We start from the raw sequence: 9488 nt of genomic DNA, 5'->3' as shown, positions 1-9488 counted from the left end.
GCCCCTCGTGAGGGTCTTGAGTGCTTATTGGTGAGGACGGGCCGCACTAGGTCGCGAGTGGAGCCACACCGTGGGCCGCAGGCAGGCAAGTCTGGGGACCCCCGTTCCTAGAACGCCGACACCGCCAAGACTAGAAGTCTTAATTCATGAGCCAGTTCACCAGCCATAGCATTTAGATGCTATTTCTCAAAAACACTTATCCTTTTCCGGCCGTTAGATGCCTTGTAATAGGCTAGTTTAAAAACAATGATATGTTGTGCCATCGTGCATGTTTATTTGCATAACACTATTGATCCGTTATATAAGATCTGCCACTTATGCTTATAATATCATCAATTATGCAGACCATGCTTATCATTTTTTTCCTGCACATAAGCAGACAACAGGTGCCCTGGTGGTTTACCCCAGGGCGGGTCACAATACCCCATATAAAAACCACCAATGACTAAATAGTCCATAACCAGGGCCGGTTTATCAAAACCTCATATAATCATAACAAAATAAATATCATACCTGTGATATTTGTTCACACTACCGGCTTATCATGCGTCGTGCAGTAAGGGTAACAGCCCAAAGATTGAGAACTCAACACCCTGTTCAATTTATTCATACCGCCGGCTTACAACGCCATATGCAACAAGGGATAACACCCCAAAGCTTAGAGAACAGTACTCCAAGGGCCGGGTTAATAAAACGCCGGATAGAGTCATATATGAACCATAAGGCAACATGGCCCTAATCGGTTTTTTAACCATGTATCAACATGGCACAAAAAATGAACCTCAAAAAATGTTCAACCAAACATAAATCAGAAAAAACAAGGCATTCATAGGCTGCCAAGCCTCAATGTCAAGTGCTATTCAAGGGTTGCACAACCGCTGAGTTAAACCTTAATTCAAACCCGTAAGCCGGACCTCACATGACCAATCGCCGTTTTAACTTTGACAAATATAGGGTCTTTATAAGATTGATTGTCAAGAGTACGGCGAGTCATTCCAGGATTACCTGGTCGGAGTGGCAGGCAAACAAAGGTAGGATAACCCAGATTTTTGGTGAATACACCTGGTGTCCAAGCCTATTACAAGGGACAACAAAGCTCTGTTCATTAACAAGGAGCCCCCAAGTAATATTTCATTCCAGGCGTATAAGCCGGATTGATAGGGTAGTCATAGCTATGCTCAATGAGCAAGAAGCCCCCAAGTGTTTGTAATCATGGCGTACAAGCCGGATCAAGAGGGTAGTCATAGCTATGCTCAATAAGCAGGAAGCCCCCAAGTGATCGTATGAAGTAATAATAAAGACTCATATTCTCAGAAATGAAACGACAGAGGCCCTGAACTATCAGGGATGCCGGCTTTATTATATTCATCATAATATATACATTGACAAAGTATGTACATCACAAGAACCGGTGGCTCATGTGTAATAAGGCCGAAGATGAGCAATATTCCACGATCGGCGGGTCTCCTCTTCCAACGTGCGTGAGTCCTTGTGGTCTCGAACATCCATAACGTAGTATGACCCGTTGTTCAGATTTTTGCTAACCAAAAAAGGCCCTTCCCAAGGTGGGATAACTTGTGCATGTCAGTTTGATCATGGATGAGCCAGAGCACCAAATCTCCTTCTTGAAAGGTCCTGGTTTTAACCCAGCGGCTATGATAATGACGCAGATCTTGCTGGTAAATCACTGAACGAGCCGCCGCACGGTCACACTCCTCATCCAACGGGTCAAGAGCATCCCGATGTGCTTTTTCATTATCAGCTTCAACATAAGCTGCCACACGGGGCGAGTCGTGACGGATGTCACTAGGGAGAACTGCCTCTACTCTGTAAACCATGAAGAAAGGCGTGTAACCTGTAGATCTGTTGGGGGAGTACTGATACTCCATAACACTAAGGGCAATTCCTCCACCCAACAACCCGGCGTCCTCTGCAAAGGGACCATAAGCCGGGGCTTGATGTCTCTCAAAATTTCTTGATTGGCTCTTTCAGCTTGGCCATTGGACTAGGGGTGAGCCACTGATGATCCATCAAGACGAATATGCTCTTGTTGACAGAATTCTCTCATAGCACCCTTGGACATATTAGTGCCATTATCAGTTATAATGCTGTGAGGAAAGCCAAACCGGAAAAATCACGTTTTTGATGAACTGAACTGCTATTGCTGCGTCACACTTACTGAACGGCTCTGCTTCAACCCACATTGTGAATTTGTCAACCGCCACCAAAAGGTGGGTCTTTTTATCTTTGGACCTTTTGAAAGGTCCAACCATATCCAGCCCCCAGACTGCAAATGACCAAGTAATTGGAATCATCCTCAATTCTTGAGCCGGCACATGAGCTTGTTTTGAAAATTTCTGACAACCATCACATTTACTGACCAAATCCTCTGCATCAGCATGAGCCGTCAACCAATAAAACCCATGACAGAAAGCCTTGGCTACAAGGGACTTAGAGCCAGCATGATGACCACAATCTCCTTCATGAATCTATCGAAGAATCTCACGGCCTTCCTTAGGAGAAACACGACGTTGAAATACCCCTGTGACACTGCAACGACGCAACTCTCCATTGACAATAGTCATTGACTTAGACCGCCGAGTTATCTGCCTGGCCAAAGTTTCATCTTCAGGTAACTCGCCCTGGGTCATATAAGCCAAATATGGAACTGTCCAATCAGGAATAACATGAAGAGCCGCCGCCAATTGCGCCTCCGGATCAGGAATAGCAAGATCCTCCTCGGTAGGAAATTTGACTGAAGGGTTATGCAGAATATCAAGGAAAACATTAGGTGGTACCGGCTTATGCTAGGACCCTAGCCGGCTCAAAGCATCAGCCGCCTCATTTTTCCTGCGATCAACATGTTCCACTTGATAGCCTTTGAAATGACCAGCAATAGCATCAACCTCTCAGCGGTAAGCTGCCATGGGTGGGTCTTTAGAATCCCAAGTGCCTGAGACTTGCTGAGCCACCAAATCTGAGTCGCCAAAGCATCTCACCCGGCTTAGATTCATCTCCTTAGCCATCCGAAGACCATCGAGCAAGGCTTCATACTCAGTTGCATTGTTAGTACAAGGGAACATCAACCTTAAAACATAACAAAATTTATCAACTCGTGGGGAAGTTAAAACAACTCCAGCCCCCGAGCCTTCCAACTGCCTGGATCCATCAAAGTGAATAGTCCAATATGTGCTATTCGGCTTCTCCTCAGGCATCTGCAGCTCTGTCCAATCATAGATGAAATCCACAAGTCCTTGAGACTTGATGGCTGTGCGAGGCATATATTTCAAGGGATTTCTAATTTTATGCCCCGGTTCCTTAGTTGTGCTCACTTTTCCCCATTCGTTAACTTTTTCTTCACTTTTCCCCATGTCTCGGGTTTTTTGCTTTCACATTTTCCTCACGTTTCCCCCCGAAAAAATGCCCAAAAAGGACGAAAAAAACGCGAATGGGGAAAAGTGAGCACAACTAAGGAACCGGGGGCATAGAATTAAAAATCCCATATTTCAAACCATGGGGTCCAAGCTCAATGGCCCACTTGGCTACCCGACCTGTGGCCTCCCTGTTTTGAATAATGTCCCCTAAAGGAGCAGAACTAACCACAGTGATGGGATGACCAAGGAAATATTGCTTGAGCTTTCGACTAGCCATGAACACCCCATATACTAGCTTCTGCCGATGCGGATACCTCTGCTTGGATTCAGTGAGAACCTCACTGATATAATAAACCGGCCGCTGAACCGGATGTTCCTTGCCTGCTTCCTTCTGTTCCACCACAATCGCTACACTGACAGCTCGGCCATTGGCAGCCACATATAAAAACAAGGGCTCCTTATCAATAGGAGCGGCAAGGATCGGCGGCTCAGCTAACTATTTCTTCAAGGCTTCAAACGCCTGATCAGCAGCATCACTCCAGACAAAGTGATATGTTTTCTTCATCATCTAGTACAGCGGGATAGCTTTTTCTCCTAGCCGGCTTATGAACCGGCTTAAGGCCGCAATGCGATCCGCCAGACGCTGAACATCATTAATACGCGCCGGTTTAGCCAAGGAAGTAATAGCCTTGATTTTCTCTGGATTAGCTTCAATGTCTCGTTCAGAAACCAAAAAACCCAAGAGCTTGCCTGCTGGCACACCAAAAACACACTTGGTCGGGTTAAGCATCATCTTGTAGACCCGGAGATTGTCAAAGGTCTCTTTCAAATCATCTATCAAGGTTTCCTTCTTCATGGACTTCACAACAATATCATCCACATAAGCATGAACATTGCGTCCAATCTGACCATGAAGGCATTTTTGAACACACCGCTGATAAGTCGCCTGGGCACTCTTGAGCCCAAAAGGCATAGACACATAGCAGAAGGCTCCAAAGGGAGTGATGAAGGCTATCTTCTCCTGGTCCTTAACTGCCATCTTGATCTAAAGATACCCAGAATAAGCATCCAAAAAACTCAAACGCTCACAACCCGCCGTAGCATCAATAATCTGATCAATACGGGGAAGAGCAAAAGGATCGGCCGGGCAGGCTTTATTAAGGTCTGTGTAATCCACACACATGCGCCAAGTACCATTTTTCTTAAGCACCAGCACCGGGTTAGCCAACCATTCAGGATGAAAAACTTCAACAATGAACCCAGCCGCCAAGAGCCGGGCCACTTCTTCACCAATGGCCTTACGCCTCTCTTCGTTAAAGCGGCGAAGGAATTTCTTGACCTTTTTAAACTTTGGATCAATATTAAGAGTGTTCTCAGCGAGTTCCCTCCGTACACCTGGCATGTCTGAAGGCTTCCATGCAAAGATATCCCGGTTCTCACAGATGAACTAGATGAGCGCGCTTTCCTATTTCGGATCCAGATTAGCACTGATACTAAACTGCTTAGATGAATCACCAGAAACAAAATCAAACAACTTAGTGTCATCTACTGATTTATATTTCAACAAAGGGTCATGCTCTGTGGTTGGCTTCTTCAAAGGTGTCATATCTGCCGGGTCAACATTATCTTTGTAAAACTTCAACTCTTCTGTTGCACAAACGGACTCAGCATAAGCAGCATCACCCTCTTCACACTCCAAGGCTATCTTCCGGTTCCCATGCACTGTGATGGTACCCTTATAACCTGACATCTTAAGCTGCCGATAAACATAACAAGGCCTTGCCATGAACTTAGCATAAGCCGGGCGCCCAAACAAAGCGTGATAAGGGCTCTTAATCTTAACCACCTCAAAGGTCAATGTCTCGACTCTGGAATCGTGATCATCACCGAAAGGCACTTCCAAAGCTATCTTGCCCACTGGATATGCTGACTTACCAGGCATCACACCATGAAAAATAGTGTTCGACGGCTTAAGATCCTTGTCAGTCAAACTCATGCAATGAAAAGTTTCGAAATAAAGGATATTGATGCTGCTGCCTCCATCCATGAGCACCTTGGTGAACTTGTAGCCTCCAACCTGAGGCGCAACCACTAAAGCCAAGTGACCCGGATTGTCAACCTGGGGTAGGTGATCCTCACGGCTCCAAAGGATAGGATGTTCAGACCATCGTAAGTAATGGGGAACCGCCGGCTCAACTGCGTCACCGCCCTTTTATGAATCTTCTGGTCTCGTTTACATAAACTCGTGGTGAATACATGGTACTGTCCACTATTCAACTGCTTCGGATTACTCTGGTAACCAGATTGCTGTTGTTGATTCCCTTGACCAGACTGCTGATTAAAACCACCTTGATTGCCTTGGCCCTGGAAGCCAGAGTTTGAACCACCACCACCAAAGCTAGGCCCGTGAGAGCCGGATCCTGAGCCGCCATTTGGGCCATGATTGTTCTAGAAAAAATTGGAATTCCTATACTCCCTCATGATGAAGCAATCCTTCCACAGATGATTGGCCGGCTTCTCTTGCGCTCCATGCTTTGGACAAGGCTGATTCATCATCGCCTCAATGTTAAATTTTGGCCCTCCAAGGCGGGGCGGCTTTCCCTTGCGACACTGATAATTATTCTGCATATTGGTGTTAGCCACAAAGTCTAAATTTCCATCAGCCTTGCGCTTACCGTTGCCACTTTGACTTGCCGTGTTATGCTGCTGCCCCTTCGTATTGCCACTCTTCTTCCCCTTACCCGCCTTCTCCTCATCAGAGTTGGGGTCTTTGGTACTATCAGAGTCGGCATATTTGATGAGAGCCACCATGATCTCCCCCATGTCATTGTAGTAGCGTTTAAGCCACCCCAATTTCTGCTTAAGGGGGAGGAAACGACAATTCTTCTCCAACATCAGGACTGCTGAACCGGCATTGATACTGTCCGATGAGTGTATAACAGCTGAGATCCGGTGCACCCAATTGGTTGTTGACTCGCCCTCACCTTGGACACAAGAATCCAAATCCAGGATCGACATAGGCTGCTTGCACGTGTCTTTAAAATTTTGGATGAAACGAGTTTTCAACTTCACCCATGACCTAATGGAGTTAGCGGGCAGCCCTTTCAACCAAGTACGAGCCGGTCCATCAAACATCATGGTGAAATACTTAGCACATGCAGCATCACTCACATCCAGCATCTCCACGGCCATCTCATAGCTCTCAATACAAGCCTCAGGGGGCTGATCCGCCGTGTAATTAGGCACCTTACGAGGACCCTTGAAATCCTTAGGCAAACGCTCGTTACGCAGAGCCGGCACTAAACATGGCACACCCAAAGTTCTAGAGGTCACTCCTGCCTCCATCGATGCTGATGGATAAACCGGAGATTGCCGTTGAGCCGCCAGTTGAGCCGCTAGCTCAGCCTCCTGACGCGCCCTGCCCTGATCCACCATAGTCTGAGCGTCGACACCACCGCGCGCCGGGTCATGCCTACGAGGCTGGTTATGGTGCTGCTCACTGCTTGAAACCGCCGGCGACTCAATGTGCCTGCTATAACTCTGGCTTGGACGAGGGGTTGAGTGAATCCATTCACGGCTACACGAATAAGCTGCCTGTTGAGCCACGGCTGTCTGAAGAAGTTCTCTGGCCCTCCGTGTCTCTATCGCAGCTGGAGACTCGCCTTCAACTGGGAAGAGCCGCCAATCGTGTCACCGCAGCGATCATGTTATCCAGAGGGTTAGAATAATGACCTGGCGGTGTTGGAACATGCTGAGGCGGAGTCATATCTAAACGAGGTGGATCCATGGTACGCGACTAAACCGGCGCTCCGGTCACGGGCGCCTCAACCGCCCGGTTCACCACAAGCGGGTCACTGGTCCCTGCCCTAGGCGTGTTGAAGAGGTTTCTCGCATCGTAAACTGGAGGTAAACGACTCTGGTGCCTCCTTCTCATGATAGCATTTGAAGCGTTTTGATCCAAGGTGAGCCGAAAAGAGTCCGCCTGATTCCGTTGTGCCTGAGCATCTAGAGCAGCTCGCTCCGTGGCCATCCTAGCATTCTCAGCCGCCAGCTCTTCCTTGGCTTGACCTATCTCATCTCGTAACTTCGCAAGATCCACCTTATGTTGTTCTTGAGTGTCCGGGGTCACCTCCACCCCCATCAGAGTCGCCAAAGCCTCCAACAAATCTGTCAAAACCTAAGCCAGCGGGCGCGCGGTGCCGCTAGTACCAGCCGTCGCCGCAGCCGATGAGCTGGAGGTCATGGCCGCGGCGGTCATCGAGCCGAGCGCCGGCTGTGTACCGGCCATGAAGATCGCAACCCTATTCGGTGGCTCATATGGGTCCGGAATACTGTCGCCATCGGAACACCACCAAGCCGGCCGTCCCACAGTTGATACATTGAATTGGTCTCGCCGGTTGACGATTCACCATCAGAGTGGATGGTCGTCTCACCACCAGACACAGATCCTTCCACAAAGTCCGCCCCATGGATGAAACCAACAAAGGCATGCTTCACAGCGGCCTGAACCTTGGCGGGTCGTGCACGCTGAGCCGTCTCAATGATGTCGGTGCAGGTGTCCGGCTCAGGGCCCGATTCACCGATCTTGTCGATGAAGACGTGGATTCCGCCGAAGGGGACCCGGTACCTGTACTCAATTGAGCCGGCCTCGGGGCCCCAGCCTGCGTCGTCGATGTAGAGCTTGTCGCGACGACTCTGAAGGAAATATGCCCTAGAGGCAATAATAAAGTTATTATTTATATTTCCTTATATCATGATAAATGTTTATTATTCATGCTAGAATTGTATTAACCGGAAACTTAGTACATGTGTGAATACGTAGACAAACAGAGTGTCACTAGTATGCCTCTACTTGACTAGCTCGTTAATCAAAGATGGTTAAGTTTCCTAACCATAGACATGAGTTGTCATTTGATGAACGGGATCACATTATTAGAGAATGATGTGATTGACATGACCCATACGTTAGCTTAGCACTTTGATCGTTTAGTTTATTGCTATTGCTTTCTTCATGACTTATACATGTTCCTATGATTATGAGATTATGCAACTCCCAAATACCGGAGGAACACTTAATGTGCTATCAAACATCACAATGTAACTGGGTGATTATAAAGATGCTCTACAGGTGTCTCCGATGGTGTTTGTTGAGTTGGCATAGATCGAGATTAGGATTTGTCACTCCGATTGTCAGAGAGGTATCTCTGGGCCCTCTCGGTAATGCACATCACTATAAGCCTTGCAAGAAATGTGGCTAATGAGTTAGTTTCGGGATGATGCATTACGGAACGAGTAAAGAGACTTGTCGGTAACGAGATTGAACTAGGTATGATGATACCGACGATCGAATCTCGGGCAAGTAACATACCGATGACAAAGGGAACAACGTATGTTGTTATGCGGTTTGACCGATAAAGATCTTCGTAGAATATGTAGGAACCAATATGAGCATCCAGGTTCCGCTATTGGTTATTCATCGGAGATGAGTCTCGGTCATGTCTACATAGTTCTCGAACCCGTAGGGTCCGCACGCTTAACGTTCGATGATGATAATGTATTGTGAGTTATGTGATTTGATGTACCGAAGGTTGTTCAGAGTCCCGGATGTGATCACGGACATGATGAGGAGTCTCAAAATGGTCGAGACATGAAGATTGATATATTGGAAGGTTATGTTTGGACACCGGAAAGGTTTTGGATAGGTTCGGGCATTTTTCGGAGTACCGGGGGGTTACCGGAACCTCCCGGGGGGTTAACGGGCCTTCATGGGCCTTAATGGAAGAGAGGAGGAGGCAGCCAGGTGGAGGCGCCCCCCCCCAAGCCCAATCCGAATTGGGGAGGGGGGCCGGCCCCCTTTCCTTCTCTCCCTCGTCCCCTTCCTTCCCCTCGTAGTTGGACTAGGAAAGGGGGGAACCTACTCCTAGTAGGAGTAGGATTCCCCCCCTTGGGGCGCGCTCCTTGAGGCCGGCCGACCCCCTCCTCCACTGCTTTATATACGGGGGAGAGGGGCACCCCATAAACACACAAGTTGATTTTTTAGCCGTGTGCGGTGTCCCCCTCCATAGATTTCCACCTCGGTCATATTGTCATAGTGCTTAGGCGAAGCCTTGCATT

The sequence above is a fragment of the Triticum aestivum genome, chromosome 2D (genome assembly GCF_018294505.1).
Source record: "Triticum aestivum cultivar Chinese Spring chromosome 2D, IWGSC CS RefSeq v2.1, whole genome shotgun sequence".
NCBI classification, from domain to species: Eukaryota; Viridiplantae; Streptophyta; class Magnoliopsida; order Poales; family Poaceae; genus Triticum; species Triticum aestivum.
Note: the sequence above shows the minus strand (reverse complement) of the source record.